This window comes from Fistularia commersonii, chromosome 13, assembly GCF_037954325.1.
Source record: "Fistularia commersonii isolate RoL2024-O1a breed Wild chromosome 13, RoL_Fcom_v1.0, whole genome shotgun sequence".
In the NCBI taxonomy this organism is placed as follows: Eukaryota; Metazoa; Chordata; class Actinopteri; order Syngnathiformes; family Fistulariidae; genus Fistularia; species Fistularia commersonii.
The window spans coordinates 3,806,174-3,823,376 of NC_141296.1; the positions used below are offsets into that span (position 1 = coordinate 3,806,174).

At 46.1% G+C, this 17,203-nt stretch overlaps 1 protein-coding gene and 4 pseudogenes across 37 annotated transcripts in view; all 5 read left to right on the top strand.

The window, feature by feature from the left end:
- LOC147227604 (protocadherin gamma-C5-like) overlaps window positions 1-17,203 on the top strand; it is a 354,356-nt gene that overhangs the window by 313,842 nt on the left and 23,311 nt on the right. The gene's annotated exons all lie outside the window — the stretch shown is intronic.
- Window positions 76-4,083, top strand: LOC147227636 (protocadherin gamma-C5 pseudogene; annotated as a pseudogene). Its single transcript, XR_015107054.1, has one exon. The product of XR_015107054.1 is annotated as a protocadherin gamma-C5 pseudogene (transcript).
- LOC147227637 (protocadherin gamma-C5 pseudogene) lies at window positions 5,798-8,448 on the top strand (annotated as a pseudogene). The gene has a single exon (XR_015107055.1). The product of XR_015107055.1 is annotated as a protocadherin gamma-C5 pseudogene (transcript).
- LOC147227638 (protocadherin gamma-C5 pseudogene) lies at window positions 8,797-12,797 on the top strand (annotated as a pseudogene). The gene has a single exon (XR_015107056.1). The product of XR_015107056.1 is annotated as a protocadherin gamma-C5 pseudogene (transcript).
- Window positions 13,140-17,202, top strand: LOC147227639 (protocadherin gamma-C5 pseudogene; annotated as a pseudogene). The gene has a single exon (XR_015107000.1). The product of XR_015107000.1 is annotated as a protocadherin gamma-C5 pseudogene (transcript).

Here is a 17,203-nt window from a genome sequence, read left to right on the forward strand (position 1 = left end):
CGAGTCTCAAATGTTGGCGTTTGTGTTGATGCTTCTTTTCTGTGTGATTTTTAGGGTTGCAGGGAACCATGTGTGTGTGTTTGTGAGTTTTTGGGGAAATGAATTCTGGGGTTTCCTACCTGGATTTGAGTCGAAACAGTTATAGTACAGGCTTGTGTGGTGTGGCTGTGGCCGACAAAAGCTATTGCACATTAAACAGAAGTTTTACTGTCACCCGGGTTTTTTCCGGACTTAAACGCTACAATATTATCTTCATATTTATTTAAAGGTCTAGTTTTTTAGTGACCGACTGAGTTGTCTTTTTAAATTTGTTATTTTTTTCCAATGGTTTTGTAACACCTAGACACACTATTTGTATGCTTTTGTGTATACTACCCCTATGCAGGACTGTCTCAGAAAATTAAAATATTGTGATGAAGTTCTTTATCTTCTGTAATGCAATTACAAAAACATAAAGTCATACATTCTGGATTCATTACAAATCAACTGAAATATTGCAAGCCTTTTGTTATTTGAATATTGCTGATAATGGCTACATCTTGAGAAGACTCAAAAATCCTATCTCAAAATATTAGAATATCATGAAAAAGTTATTTTTTTATTTTTTTTTATTGCATTGCAGACAATCAAGAACTTTATCACAAAATTCTAATTTTCTGTGACAGTCCTGTTGGGATTTCATTTTCGATTTAACTTTGCAGTAAGGCAAATGTAATTAAACTACCAATATCAAATAGCTAGGAGACAGTTACAGCTGAGGTGATAATGTTCTTTTTCAAGTAAGATATTTAGTTATATTTCTTTATTTGTCTTTTTCTGCCTCATTGTGAGGCGACATATTTATTTCACACATCCTTTTATCCTTTTTACTAGTGACTCTGACTATACGACCACCTATAAGACTTGTTGATTTTTTATATGTTTTCAAACACATAGAAGGATTCAGTTTTTCTTACAGTTTGTATTCTTTTGACTATAGTCCACCTTCAGGGATTTCATCTTAGATTGAATTTTTCAGTCAGGTGAATATAATTAAAATACCAACATCAAATACTTAGGAGAAGCCAGGATTTTCTTGAACTCGCAGCAGCAAAAATATAGACTGTAGAGATGCACATATCCTGATCCTGATAAATATGATGGGAAGGCTTTAGCAGATGAGCTGTTAGTTACTTTACGTTTAAGAAAACATAATTTTTTGTCTTTATTTGGCTTTTTCTGCCTCATCGTGGGGAAACATGGTCATTTCATACATCCTTGCAGTGCAAGTGCGGTTCTGTCTGCAGAGCACAGTTGCTTCAATCCTACTGGATGCTGGAGAACCTGTGCGCGCCAATAGAATCGTAGGTGATACAAAGAGATCGACTCCCTCCCCCTCCATCGGCAGCCTTGTAGCCAGTACTGTGCTCCGTGCGGGAGGAGAGAGGAGGATGCTTTTTCACCTCCACTTTTCCCGACATATTCGATTGCCGCCCCGCGATGCGTAAACGGGGATCTTCGGAGGGACGAGCCGGGTCGTCGCTGGTGGATTTTCTGACCGGCATCGCGGTGCTGAGATCTATTCGGATGGGGAAATAACGTATCGTAACCACATCGGGGATGACAAAGAGAATGAGATCCCGAGACTGGAGATGGCGGGCGCTGTGGTGGCATCATTTCTTCGTCCTGTGGAGTACAATAGACGGACAGACTCGCTACAGCATCCAGGAGGAGCTGGAACGAGGCTCCGTGGTTGGAAATATAGCCAAAGATCTGGGTTTGGGACTCTCTGAGATTTTTGACCGTAGGCTGCGCGTCGCCTCCGAGGCTGGTAAGCAGTATTTCAGCGTGGATGCGGGGAAAGGAGAGCTGCTGGTGAATGACAGGATAGACAGAGAGGCTCTATGTGGACAAAGCGCCAGCTGCGTTCTGCCTCTGCAGGTCGTGGTGGAGAATCCCTTGCAGTCGCATCGAATAGAAGTGGAAATTAGAGACATAAATGATAACAATCCCAGTTTTCTGAAAAGTGATCATGTAATAGAAATTGCAGAATCCGCCGTTCCCGGTGTGCGTTTTCCTCTTAAGAGCGCAGAGGACCCGGATGTTGGTAGTAACGCGTTAAAGATGTACACGCTCAGTAAAGATGAGTGTTTTACATTAAAGATTAAAGATATTGAAAACGGAAGAAAAGTACCTGAACTCCTTTTAAATAAATCTTTAGATCGCGAGAAAAAAGCGATTCACAATTTAGTTCTGACTGCGATGGACGGCGGGAATCCGGTCAAATCCGGAACATCGAAAATTACGATAATGGTGCTTGATATTAACGATAATATGCCGACATTTGAGAAGAGCTTGTATAAAGTTGCTGTTCCAGAGAACACTGCAAACGGCTCTTTTGTCCTGACAATGAAAGCAACGGACATAGACGAGGGTCTGAACGGGGAAATAGAGTACTCGCTAGGAATTGACACAGTACCAGAAGTGATGTCGTTATTTCATATAGATCCTGGAACGGGAGATTTATTTCTCAAAAATAACCTGGACCATGAAACTCGAGCCTCATATCGAGTTGATATCAGTGCAAAAGATAAAGGACTCCCTAAAATGGAGGGTCATTGCAGCGTTCAGGTGGATGTTATAGATGTAAACGATAACGCGCCGGACATTGTTCTCACTTCAGAACCCAGTTCTGTTCCTGAAGACTCTCTCAGCGGGACAGTTGTGGCTTTGCTGAGCGTCCGAGACTTTGATTCCTCTGAGAATGGAAAAGTGACGCTTCAACTTCCCCGAGGATCTCCTTTTACTCTCAAACCCACGTTTTCCAACAATTACGCACTGGTTACAAGCGGTGCTTTGGACAGAGAGAGAGTCTCAGAGTATAACATCGAGGTAACGGCCACTGATTCAGGCTCTCCTCCTTTATCCAGCAAGAAAGTGATTCCTGTCAGCATCACCGATGTGAACGACAGCCCCCCTGTGTTTTCTCAGCCTCACTATAACGTGTATTTAAAAGAAAACGGCGTGCCGGGCTCCATACTGTACTCGGTATCGGCCTCCGATAGGGATTTCGGCGAAAACGCCAAAATCTCCTACTCCATCCTGGAGTCTAAGGTGCAGGACGTGTCGGTCTCGTCCTACGTTTACATGAACTCGGAGAACGGCAGCATCTACAGCATGCACTCCTTCGACTACGAGAAGCTGAAGGTGTTTGAGATCCGGGTTCAGGCGAAGGACCAGGGCTCTCCGTCTCTCAGCGGCAACGCCACGGTCCACGTTTTCATCCTGGACCAGAACGACAACGCCCCCGCTGTTATTTACCCCTCCGCCGCCGCGCTGGGCTCCTTCTCTCATCAGAGGATGCCCCGCTCGGCCAAAGCGGGTCACCTGGTCACCAAGGTGACGGCCGTGGACGCCGACTCGGGTCACAACGCCTGGATCTCCTACAGGGTGTCGGAGGCCACGGACGCCTCTCTGTTCACGGTCAACCAGTACACGGGGGAGGTGAGGACTAAACGCGGCGTGACGGAGCAGGACGACTCCTCTCAGAGAATCCTGATTGAGATCTCGGACGACGGGGATCCGGTCCAGTCCGCCACCGTCACGGTGTCGGTTCTCCTTGAAGACGGGCCCCCCGAGCCCATCCTGGACCTGCGACAGAAGGCGTCCGAGCCCGGCAGGAAAACCGGGAGGATCACCCTTTATCTGATTCTGTCTCTGGCCTCGGTGTCCGTGCTGTCGCTGCTGACGTTCCTCATCTTGGCGGTGAAATGCATCAGGAGCGGCCGAGGCGGCGGCGGCGGCGGCGGCGGCGGTTGCTGCGTCAGACGGACGGACTGCGACGATTACAAGAACCCCGGTAGAAACCTGCAGATTCAGCTGAACACGGACGGGCCCATCAAGTACGTGGAGGTCCTGGGAGGAGACATGTTGTCTCAGAGTCAGTCCTTCCGCTCCTGCATGTCTCCCATGTCAGAGTACAGTGATTTCACCTTGATCAAGCCCAGCAGCACCACCGACTTTAAGGAGGTGATCAGTGTCCTGGATGCGTCTTTACCTGACAGCACCTGGACCTTTGAGAGCCAGCAGGTGAGCAAAGTGTAAAACCTTTCATGCCAGTGTTATTGTGAGAAGCCATCGCTTATTTTATCATACGGTTTCCTGTTGAAATAGTGATGGCCTTTCTTTTTTAAGGCATCATAGGAATTTTTTTAGTTGGTTTCAAATAGGAGGCTACATCACTGAATGATGTTTATATCATGAAGCTCATCTTTGACAAGAAACTCATTACAGGGACAAAATCTATAACTAGGAATGATAAGATAGTGAACTTTACTATAGAGAGATGCGATCTTGGACCAGACATGACGACCACATCAAATATTATAGCGAGTCTCAAATGTTGGCGTTTGTGTTGATGCTTCTTTTCTGTGTGATTTTTAGGGTTGCAGGGAACCATGTGTGTGTGTTTGTGAGTTTTTGGGGAAATGAATTCTGGGGTTTCCTACCTGGATTTGAGTCGAAACAGTTATAGTACAGGCTTGTGTGGTGTGGCTGTGGCCGACAAAAGCTATTGCACATTAAACAGAAGTTTTACTGTCACCCGGGTTTTTTCCGGACTTAAACGCTACAATATTATCTTCATATTTATTTAAAGGTCTAGTTTTTTAGTGACCGACTGAGTTGTCTTTTTAAATTTGTTATTTTTTTCCAATGGTTTTGTAACACCTAGACACACTATTTGTATGCTTTTGTGTATACTACCCCTATGCAGGACTGTCTCAGAAAATTAAAATATTGTGATGAAGTTCTTTATCTTCTGTAATGCAATTACAAAAACATAAAGTCATACATTCTGGATTCATTACAAATCAACTGAAATATTGCAAGCCTTTTGTTATTTGAATATTGCTGATAATGGCTACATCTTGAGAAGACTCAAAAATCCTATCTCAAAATATTAGAATATCATGAAAAAGTTATTTTTTTATTTTTTTTTATTGCATTGCAGACAATCAAGAACTTTATCACAAAATTCTAATTTTCTGTGACAGTCCTGTTGGGATTTCATTTTCGATTTAACTTTGCAGTAAGGCAAATGTAATTAAACTACCAATATCAAATAGCTAGGAGACAGTTACAGCTGAGGTGATAATGTTCTTTTTCAAGTAAGATATTTAGTTATATTTCTTTATTTGTCTTTTTCTGCCTCATTGTGAGGCGACATATTTATTTCACACATCCTTTTATCCTTTTTACTAGTGACTCTGACTATACGACCACCTATAAGACTTGTTGATTTTTTATATGTTTTCAAACACATAGAAGGATTCAGTTTTTCTTACAGTTTGTATTCTTTTGACTATAGTCCACCTTCAGGGATTTCATCTTAGATTGAATTTTTCAGTCAGGTGAATATAATTAAAATACCAACATCAAATACTTAGGAGAAGCCAGGATTTTCTTGAACTCGCAGCAGCAAAAATATAGACTGTAGAGATGCACATATCCTGATCCTGATAAATATGATGGGAAGGCTTTAGCAGATGAGCTGTTAGTTACTTTACGTTTAAGAAAACATAATTTTTTGTCTTTATTTGGCTTTTTCTGCCTCATCGTGGGGAAACATGGTCATTTCATACATCCTTGCAGTGCAAGTGCGGTTCTGTCTGCAGAGCACAGTTGCTTCAATCCTACTGGATGCTGGAGAACCTGTGCGCGCCAATAGAATCGTAGGTGATACAAAGAGATCGACTCCCTCCCCCTCCATCGGCAGCCTTGTAGCCAGTACTGTGCTCCGTGCGGGAGGAGAGAGGAGGATGCTTTTTCACCTCCACTTTTCCCGACATATTCGATTGCCGCCCCGCGATGCGTAAACGGGGATCTTCGGAGGGACGAGCCGGGTCGTCGCTGGTGGATTTTCTGACCGGCATCGCGGTGCTGAGATCTATTCGGATGGGGAAATAACGTATCGTAACCACATCGGGGATGACAAAGAGAATGAGATCCCGAGACTGGAGATGGCGGGCGCTGTGGTGGCATCATTTCTTCGTCCTGTGGAGTACAATAGACGGACAGACTCGCTACAGCATCCAGGAGGAGCTGGAACGAGGCTCCGTGGTTGGAAATATAGCCAAAGATCTGGGTTTGGGACTCTCTGAGATTTTTGACCGTAGGCTGCGCGTCGCCTCCGAGGCTGGTAAGCAGTATTTCAGCGTGGATGCGGGGAAAGGAGAGCTGCTGGTGAATGACAGGATAGACAGAGAGGCTCTATGTGGACAAAGCGCCAGCTGCGTTCTGCCTCTGCAGGTCGTGGTGGAGAATCCCTTGCAGTCGCATCGAATAGAAGTGGAAATTAGAGATATAAATGATAATAATCCCAGTTTCCTGAATAGTGATCATGTAATAGAAATTGCAGAATCCGCCGTTCCCGGTGTGCGTTTTCCCTTAGAGAGCGCGGAGGACCCGGATGTTGGTAGTAACGCGTTGAAGACGTACACTCTTAGCAAAGATGAGTGCTTTACACTAAAAATAAAAGATATCGAAAACGGCAAAAAAATACCTGAACTCGTGTTAAATAAATCTTTAGATCGTGAGAAAAAAGCGATTCATAATTTAGTTCTGACTGCGATGGACGGCGGGAATCCGGTCAAATCCGGAACTTCGAAAATTACAATAAATGTGCTTGATTTTAACGACAATACGCCGACATTTGAGAAGAGTTTATACAAAGTTGCTGTTCCAGAGAACACTGCAAACGGCTCCTTTGTCTTGACAACGAAAGCAACGGACATGGATGAGGGTCTGAACGGGGAAATAGAGTACTCTCTTGGAAAACACACACCGCCAGCGGTGATGTCGTTATTTCATATAGATCCTGGAACGGGAGATTTATTTCTCAAAAATAATCTGGACCATGAAACTCAAGCCTCATATCGAATTGATATCAGTGCAAAAGACAAAGGCTTCCTTAAAATGGAGGGTCATTGCAGCGTTCAGGTGGATGTTATAGATGTAAACGATAACGCGCCGGACATTGTTCTCACTTCAGAACCCAGTTCTGTTCCTGAAGACTCTCTCAGTGGGACAGTTGTGGCTTTGCTGAGCGTCCGAGACTTTGATTCCTCTGAGAATGGAAAAGTGACGCTTCAACTTCCCCGAGGATCTCCTTTTACTCTCAAACCCACGTTTTCCAACAATTACGCACTGGTTACAAGCGGTGCTTTGGACAGAGAGAGAGTCTCAGAGTATAACATCGAGGTAACGGCCACTGATTCAGGCTCTCCTCCTTTATCCAGCAAGAAAGTGATTCCTGTCAGCATCACCGATGTGAACGACAGCCCCCCTGTGTTTTCTCAGCCTCACTATAACGTTTATCTTAAAGAGAACGGCGTGCCGGGCTCCATACTGTACTCGGTATCGGCCTCCGATGGGGATTTTGGAGAAAACGCCAAAATCTCCTACTCCATCCTGGAGTCTAAGGTGCAGGACGTGTCGGTCTCGTCCTACGTTTACATGAACTCGGAGAACGGCAGCATCTACAGCATGCACTCCTTCGACTACGAGAAGCTGAAGGTGTTTGAGATCCGGGTTCAGGCGAAGGACCAGGGCTCTCCGTCTCTCAGCGGCAACGCCACGGTCCACGTTTTCATCCTGGACCAGAACGACAACGCCCCCGCTGTTATTTACCCCTCCGCCGCCGCGCTGGGCTCCTTCTCTCATCAGAGGATGCCCCGCTCGGCCAAAGCGGGTCACCTGGTCACCAAGGTGACGGCCGTGGACGCCGACTCGGGTCACAACGCCTGGATCTCCTACAGGGTGTCGGAGGCCACGGACGCCTCTCTGTTCACGGTCAACCAGTACACGGGGGAGGTGAGGACTAAACGCGGCGTGACGGAGCAGGACGACTCCTCTCAGAGAATCCTGATTGAGATCTCGGACGACGGGGATCCGGTCCAGTCCGCCACCGTCACGGTGTCGGTTCTCCTTGAAGACGGGCCCCCCGAGCCCATCCTGGACCTGCGACAGAAGGCGTCCGAGCCCGGCAGGAAAACCGGGAGAATCACCCTTTATCTGATTCTGTCTCTGGCCTCGGTGTCCGTGCTGTCGCTGCTGACGTTCCTCATCTTGGCGGTCAAATGCATCAGGAGCGGCCGAGGCGGCGGCGGCGGCGGCGGCGGTTGTTGCGTCAGACGGACGGACTGCGACGATTACAAGAACCCCGGTAGAAACCTGCAGATTCAGCTGAACACGGACGGGCCCATCAAGTACGTGGAGGTCCTGGGAGGAGACATGTTGTCTCAGAGTCAGTCCTTCCGCTCCTGCATGTCTCCCATGTCAGAGTACAGTGATTTCACCTTGATCAAGCCCAGCAGCACCACCGACTTTAAGGAGGTGATCAGTGTCCTGGATGCGTCTTTACCTGACAGCACCTGGACCTTTGAGAGCCAGCAGGTGAGCAAAGTGTAAAACCTTTCATGCCGGTGTTATTGTGAGAAGCCATCGCTTATTTTATCATACAGTTTCCTGTTGAAATAGTGATGGCCTTTCTTTTTTAAGGCATCATTGGAATTGGTATCATTGGTTTCAAATAGCAGGCTACATCACAGAATGATGAAGCTCATCTTTGACAGGAAACTCATAACAGGGACAAAGTCTATAACTAGGAATGATAAGATAGTGAACTTTACTATAGAGAGATGCGATCTTGGACCAGACATGACGACCACATCAAATATTATAGCGAGCCTCAAATGTTGGTGTTTTTGTTGATGCTTGGTTTTTGTGTGATTTTGGGGTTGCAGGGAACTATGTGTGTGTGTGTGTGTGTGTTTTGTGGTGCAATGAATTCTGGGGATTTCTACCTGGATTTGAGTCAGAGCAGTTATAGTACAGGCTTGTGTTGTGTGGCAGTGGCGGACAACAGCTATTGCAAATTAAATAGACGTTTTACCATCACCCGGGTGTTTTCCTGACTAATATGGTACAATATTATCATCATAGTCATTTAATGTTGTAGTTTTTTAGTGACCGACTGAGTTGGCCTTTTAAATTTGTTATTTTTTGCCATGGTTTTGTAACCTCTGGACACACTGTTTGAATTGTTTTGTGTATACTACCCCTATACAGGACTATCCCAGAAAATTAGAATATCGTGATAAAGTTCTTTATCTTCTGTAATGCAATCACAAAAACATAAAAAACATACATTCTGGATTCATTACAAATCAACTAAAATATTGCAGGCCTTTTGTTTTTTTGATATAGCTGATTGTGTATTATATCTTAAGAAAACTCAAAAATGCTATCTCAAATTATTAGTATAGTGAAAAAGTACTTCTTGTTTTTTTAATTGCATTACAGACAATCAAGAACTTTATCACAATATTTTAATTTTCTGAGACGGTCCTGTTGGGATTTCATTTTAGATTTAACTTTGCAGTAAGGCAAATGTAATTAACCTACCAATATCAAATAGCTAGGAGAAGTTTACCGATGAGGTGATAATTGTCTTTTTCAGGTAAGATATTTAGTTATTTTTTCTTTCATTTTTTTCTGCCTCATTCTGAGGCGATATAGTCATTTCACAGATTCCTGGATCCTTTTTATTAATGACGCCGACTATACGACCACCTATAAGACTTGTTGATTTTTTTTGTAGTTTTCAAACACTTAGAGGGATTCAGTTTATCTAGCAGTTTGTATTCTTTCGACTATATTCCACCTTTAGGGATTTTCTTGGATTGAATTTTGCAGTTGAGTGATTATAATCAAAATACCAACATCAAATACCAAGGAGAAGTCAGGATTTTCTTGAACTTGCAGCAGCAAAAATATAGACTGTAGAGATGCACATATCCTGATCCTGATAAATATGATGGGAAGGCTTTAGTAAATGAGCTGTTAGTTATTTTACGTTTAAGAAAATATAGTTTTTTGTCTTTATTTGGCTTTTTCTGCCTCATCGTGGGGAAACATGGTCATTTCATACATCCTTGCAGTGCAAGTGCGGTTCTGTCTGCAGAGCACAGTTGCTTCAATCCTACTGGATGCTGGAGAAACTGTGCGCGCCAATAGAATCGTAGGTGATACAAAGAGATCGACTCCCTCCCCCTCCATCGGCAGCCTTGTAGCCAGTACTGTGCTCCGTGCGGGAGGAGAGAGGAGGATGCTTTTTCACCTCCACTTTTCCCGACATATTCGATTGCCGCTCCGCGATGCGTAAACGGGGATCTTCGGAGGGACGAGCCGGGTCGTCGCTGGTGGATTTTCTGACCGGCATCGCGGTGCTGAGATCTATTCGGATGGGGAAATAACGTATCGTAACCACATCGGGGATGACAAAGAGAATGAGATCCCGAGACTGGAGATGGCGGGCGCTGTGGTGGCATCATTTCTTCGTCCTGTGGAGTACAATAGACGGACAGACTCGCTACAGCATCCAGGAGGAGCTGGAACGAGGTTCCGTGGTTGGAAATATAGCCAAAGATCTGGGTTTGGGACTCTCTGAGATTTTTGACCGTAGGCTGCGCGTCGCCTCCGAGGCTGGTAAGCAGTATTTCAGCGTGGATGCGGGGAAAGGAGAGCTGCTGGTGAATGACAGGATAGACAGAGAGGCTCTATGTGGACAAAGCGCCAGCTGCGTTCTGCCTCTGCAGGTCGTGGTGGAGAATCCCTTGCAGTCGCATCGAATAGAAGTGGAAATTAGAGATATAAATGATAACAATCCCAGTTTTCTGAAAAGTGATCATGTAATAGAAATTGCAGAATCCGCCGTTCCCGGTGTGCGTTTTCCCTTAGAGAGCGCACAGGACCCGGATGTTGGTAGTAACGCGTTGAAGACGTACATTCTCAGCAAAGATGGGTGTTTTACATTAAAAATAAAAGATATCGAAAATGGCAAGAAAATACCTGAACTTGTTTTGAATAAATCTTTAGATCGCGAGAAAAAAGCAATTCACAATTTAGTTCTGACCGCGATGGACGGCGGGAATCCGGTTAAATCCGGAACATCGAAAATTACAATAACTGTGTTTGATATTAACGACAATATGCCGACCTTCGATAAGAGTTTATATAAAGTTGCTGTTCCAGAGAACACTGCAAACGGTTCCTTTGTCCTGGCGATGAAAGCAACGGACATAGACGAGGGTGTGAACGGGGAAATAGAGTATTCCCTGGGAATACACACACCGCCGGAGGTGATGTCGTTATTTCATATAGATCCTGGAACGGGAGATATATTTCTGAAAAATAATCTCGACCATGAAACTCAAGCCTCATATCGAGTTGACATTACTGCAAAAGACAAAGGAATCCCAAAAATGGAGAGTCACTGCAGCGTTCAGGTGGATGTTATAGATGTAAACGATAACGCGCCGGACATTGTTCTCACTTCAGAACCCAGTTCTGTTCCTGAAGACTCTCTCAGCGGGACAGTTGTGGCTTTGCTGAGCGTCCGAGACTTTGATTCCTCTGAGAATGGAAAAGTGACGCTTCAACTTCCCCGAGGATCTCCTTTTACTCTCAAACCCACGTTTTCCAACAATTACGCACTGGTTACAAGCGGTGCTTTGGACAGAGAGAGAGTCTCAGAGTATAACATCGAGGTAACGGCCACTGATTCAGGCTCTCCTCCTTTATCCAGCAAGAAAGTGATTCCTGTCAGCATCACCGATGTGAACGACAGCCCCCCTGTGTTTTCTCAGCCTCACTATAACGTTTATCTTAGAGAGAACGGCGTGCCGGGCTCCATACTGTACTCGGTATCAGCCTCCGATGGGGATTTTGGCGAAAACGCCAAAATCTCCTACTCCATCCTGGAGTCTAAGATGCAGGACGTGTCGGTCTCGTCCTACGTTTACATGAACTCGGAGAACGGCAGCATCTACAGCATGCACTCCTTCGACTACGAGAAGCTGAAGGTGTTTGAGATCCGGGTTCAGGCGAAGGACCAGGGCTCTCCGTCTCTCAGCGGCAACGCCACGGTCCACGTTTTCATCCTGGACCAGAACGACAACGCCCCCGCTGTTATTTACCCCTCCGCCGCCGCGCTGGGCTCCTTCTCTCATCAGAGGATGCCCCGCTCGGCCAAAGCGGGTCACCTGGTCACCAAGGTGACGGCCGTGGACGCCGACTCGGGTCACAACGCCTGGATCTCCTACAGGGTGTCGGAGGCCACGGACGCCTCTCTGTTCACGGTCAACCAGTACACGGGGGAGGTGAGGACTAAACGCGGCGTGACGGAGCAGGACGACTCCTCTCAGAGAATCCTGATTGAGATCTCGGACGACGGGGATCCGGTCCAGTCCGCCACCGTCACGGTGTCGGTTCTCCTTGAAGACGGGCCCCCCGAGCCCATCCTGGACCTGCGACAGAAGGCGTCCGAGCCCGGCAGGAAAACCGGGAGGATCACCCTTTATCTGATTCTGTCTCTGGCCTCGGTGTCCGTGCTGTCGCTGCTGACGTTCCTCATCTTGGCGGTCAAATGCATCAGGAGCGGTCGAGGCGGCGGCGGCGGCGGCGGCGGTTGCTGCGTCAGACGGACGGACTGCGACGATTACAAGAACCCCGGTAGAAACCTGCAGATTCAGCTGAACACGGACGGGCCCATCAAGTACGTGGAGGTCCTGGGAGGAGACATGTTGTCTCAGAGTCAGTCCTTCCGCTCCTGCATGTCTCCCATGTCAGAGTACAGTGATTTCACCTTGATCAAGCCCAGCAGCACCACCGACTTTAAGGAGGTGATCAGTGTCCTGGATGCGTCTTTACCTGACAGCACCTGGACCTTTGAGAGCCAGCAGGTGAGCAAAGTGTAAAACCTTTCATGCCAGTGTTATTGTGAGAAGCTTATTTTATCATATGGTTTCCTGTTGAAATAGTGATGGCCTTTCTTTTTTAAGGCATCATTGGAATTGGTATCATTGGTTTCAAATAGGAGGCTTCATCACTGAATGATGAAGCTCATCTTTGACAGGAAACTCATTACAGGGACAAAATCTATAACTAGGAATCATAAGATAGTGAATTTTCCTTTAGAGAGATGCGATCTTGGACCAGACATGACGACCACATCAAATATTATAGCGAGCCTCAAATGTTGGTGTTTTTGTTGATGCTTGGTTTTTGTGTGATTTTGGGGTTGCAGGGAACTATGTGTGTGTGTGTGTGTGTGTTTTGTGGTGCAATGAATTCTGGGGATTTCTACCTGGATTTGAGTCAGAGCAGTTATAGTGCAGGCTTGTGTTGTGTGGCAGTGGCGGACAACAGCTATTGCAAATTAAATAGACGTTTTACCATCCCCCGGGTGTTTTCCTGACTAATATGGTACAATATTATCATCATAGTCATTTAATGTTGTAGTTTTTTAGTGACCAACTGAGTTGTCCTTTTAAATTTGTTATTTTTTGCCATGGTTTTGTAACCTCTGGACACACTGTTTGAATTGTTTTGTGTATACTACCCCTATACAGGACTATCCCAGAAAATTAGAATATCGTGATAAAGTTCTTTATCTTCTGTAATGCAATCACAAAAACATAAAAATCATACATTCTGGATTCATTACAAATCAACTGAAATATTGCAAGCCTTTTGTTTTTTTAATATAGCTGATTATGGATTATATCTTAAGAAAACTCAAAAATCCTATCTCAAATTATTAGTATAGTGAAAAAGTACTTCTTGTTTTTTTAATTGCATTACAGACAATCAAGAACTTTATCACAATATTTTAATTTTCTGAGACGGTCCTGTTGGGATTTTATTTTAGATTTAACTTTGCAGTAAGGCAAATGTAATTAACCTACCAATATCAAATAGCTAGGAGAAGTTTACCGATGAGGTGATAATTGTCTTTTTCAGGTAAGATATTTAGTTATTTTTTCTTTCATTTTTTTCTGCCTCATTCTGAGGCGATATAGTCATTTCACAGATTCCTGGATCCTTTTTATTAAAGACGCCGACTATACGACCACCTATAAGACTTGTTGATTTTTTTTGTAGTTTTCAAACACTTAGAGGGATTCAGTTTATCTAGCAGTTTGTATTCTTTCGACTATATTCCACCTTTAGGGATTTTCTTGGATTGAATTTTGCAGTTGAGTGATTATAATCAAAATACCAACATCAAATACCAAGGAGAAGTCAGGATTTTCTTTGAAACCACAGCAGCAAAAATATAGAGACTGTAGAGATGCACATATCCTGATCCTGATAAATATGATGGGAAGGCTTTAGCAGATGAGCTGTTAGTTACTTTACGTTTAAGAAAACATAGTTTTTTGTCTTTGTTTGGCTTTTTCTGCCTCATCGTGGGGAAACATGGTCATTTCATACATCCTTGCAGTGCAAGTGCGGTTCTGTCTGCAGAGCACAGTTGCTTCAATCCTACTGGATGCTGGAGAAACTGTGCGCGCCAATAGAATCGTAGGTGATACAAAGAGATCGACTCCCTCCCCCTCCATCGGCAGCCTTGTAGCCAGTACTGTGCTCCGTGCGGGAGGAGAGAGGAGGATGCTTTTTCACCTCCACTTTTCCCGACATATTCGATTGCCGCCCCGCGATGCGTAAACGGGGATCTTCGGAGGGACGAGCCGGGTCGTCGCTGGTGGATTTTCTGACCGGCATCGCGGTGCTGAGATCTATTCGGATGGGGAAATAACGTATCGTAACCACATCGGGGATGACAAAGAGAATGAGATCCCGAGACTGGAGATGGCGGGCGCTGTGGTGGCATCATTTCTTCGTCCTGTGGAGTACAATAGACGGACAGACTCGCTACAGCATCCAGGAGGAGCTGGAACGAGGCTCCGTGGTTGGAAATATAGCCAAAGATCTGGGTTTGGGACTCTCTGAGATTTTTGACCGTAGGCTGCGCGTCGCCTCCGAGGCTGGTAAGCAGTATTTCAGCGTGGATGCGGGGAAAGGAGAGCTGCTGGTGAATGACAGGATAGACAGAGAGGCTCTATGTGGACAAAGCGCCAGCTGCGTTCTGCCTCTGCAGGTCGTGGTGGAGAATCCCTTGCAGTCGCATCGAATAGAAGTGGAAATTAGAGATATAAATGATAACAATCCCAGTTTTCTTAATAGTGATCATGTAATAGAAATTGCAGAATCCGCCGTTCCCGGTGTGCGTTTTCCCTTAGAGAGCGCGGAGGACCCGGATGTTGGTAGTAACGCGTTGAAGACGTACACTCTTAGCAAAGATGAGTGTTTTACATTAAAAATTAAAGATATCGAAAACGGCAAAAAAATACCTGAACTCGTCTTAAATAAGTCTTTAGATCGTGAAAAAAAAGGAATTCACAATTTAGTTCTGACCGCGATGGACGGCGGGAATCCGGTCAAATCCGGAACATCGAAAATAACAATAATGGTGCTTGATATTAACGACAACATACCGACATTTGAGGAGAGTTTATATAAAGTTGCTGTTCCAGAGAACACTGCAAACGGCTCCTTTGTCCTGACAATGAAAGCAACGGACATAGACGAGGGTGTGAACGGGGAAATAGAGTACTCGCTGGGAAAACACACACCGCCGGAAGTGATGTCCTTATTTTATATAGATCCTGGAACGGGAGATTTGTATTTGAAAAACAATCTAGACCATGAAACTCGAGCCTCATATCGAGTTGATATCAGTGCAAAAGATAAAGGACTCCCTAAAATGGAGGGTCATTGCAGCGTTCAGGTGGATGTTATAGATGTAAACGATAACGCGCCGGACATTGTTCTCACTTCAGAACCCAGTTCTGTTCCTGAAGACTCTCTCAGCGGGACAGTTGTGGCTTTGCTGAGCGTCCGAGACTTTGATTCCTCTGAGAATGGAAAAGTGACGCTTCAACTTCCCCGAGGATCTCCTTTTACTCTCAAACCCACGTTTTCCAACAATTACGCACTGGTTACAAGCGGTGCTTTGGACAGAGAGAGAGTCTCAGAGTATAACATCGAGGTAACGGCCACAGATTCAGGCTCTCCTCCTTTATCCAGCAAGAAAGTGATTCCTGTCAGCATCACCGATGTGAACGACAGCCCCCCTGTGTTTTCTCAGCCTCACTATAACGTTTATCTTAAAGAGAACGGCGTGCCGGGCTCCATACTGTACTCGGTATCGGCCTCCGATGGGGATTTTGGAGAAAACGCCAAAATCTCCTACTCCATCCTGGAGTCTAAGGTGCAGGACGTGTCGGTCTCGTCCTACGTTTACATGAACTCGGAGAACGGCAGCATCTACAGCATGCACTCCTTCGACTACGAGAAGCTGAAGGTGTTTGAGATCCGGGTTCAGGCGAAGGACCAGGGCTCTCCGTCTCTCAGCGGCAACGCCACGGTCCACGTTTTCATCCTGGACCAGAACGACAACGCCCCCGCTGTTATTTACCCCTCCGCCGCCGCGCTGGGCTCCTTCTCTCATCAGAGGATGCCCCGCTCGGCCAAAGCGGGTCACCTGGTCACCAAGGTGACGGCCGTGGACGCCGACTCGGGCCACAACGCCTGGATCTCCTACAGGGTGTCGGAGGCCACGGACGCCTCTCTGTTCACGGTCAACCAGTACACGGGGGAGGTGAGGACTAAACGCGGCGTGACGGAGCAGGACGACTCCTCTCAGAGAATCCTGATTGAGATCTCGGACGACGGGGATCCGGTCCAGTCCGCCACCGTCACGGTGTCGGTTCTCCTTGAAGACGGGCCCCCCGAGCCCATCCTGGACCTGCGACAGAAGGCGTCCGAGCCCGGCAGGAAAACCGGGAGGATCACCCTTTATCTGATTCTGTCTCTGGCCTCGGTGTCCGTGCTGTCGCTGCTGACGTTCCTCATCTTGGCGGTGAAATGCATCAGGAGCGGCCGAGGCGGCGGCGGCGGTTGCTGTGTCAGACGGACGGACTGCGACGATTACAAGAACCCCGGTAGAAACCTGCAGATTCAGCTGAACACGGACGGGCCCATCAAGTACGTGGAGGTCCTGGGAGGAGACATGTTGTCTCAGAGTCAGTCCTTCCGCTCCTGCATGTCTCCCATGTCAGAGTACAGTGATTTCACCTTGATCAAGCCCAGCAGCACCACCGACTTTAAGGAGGTGATCAGTGTCCTGGATGCGTCTTTACCTGACAGCACCTGGACCTTTGAGAGCCAGCAGGTGAGCAAAGTGTAAAACCTTTCATGCCAGTGTTATTGTGAGAAGCCATCGCTTATTTTATCATACGGTTTCCTGTTGAAATAG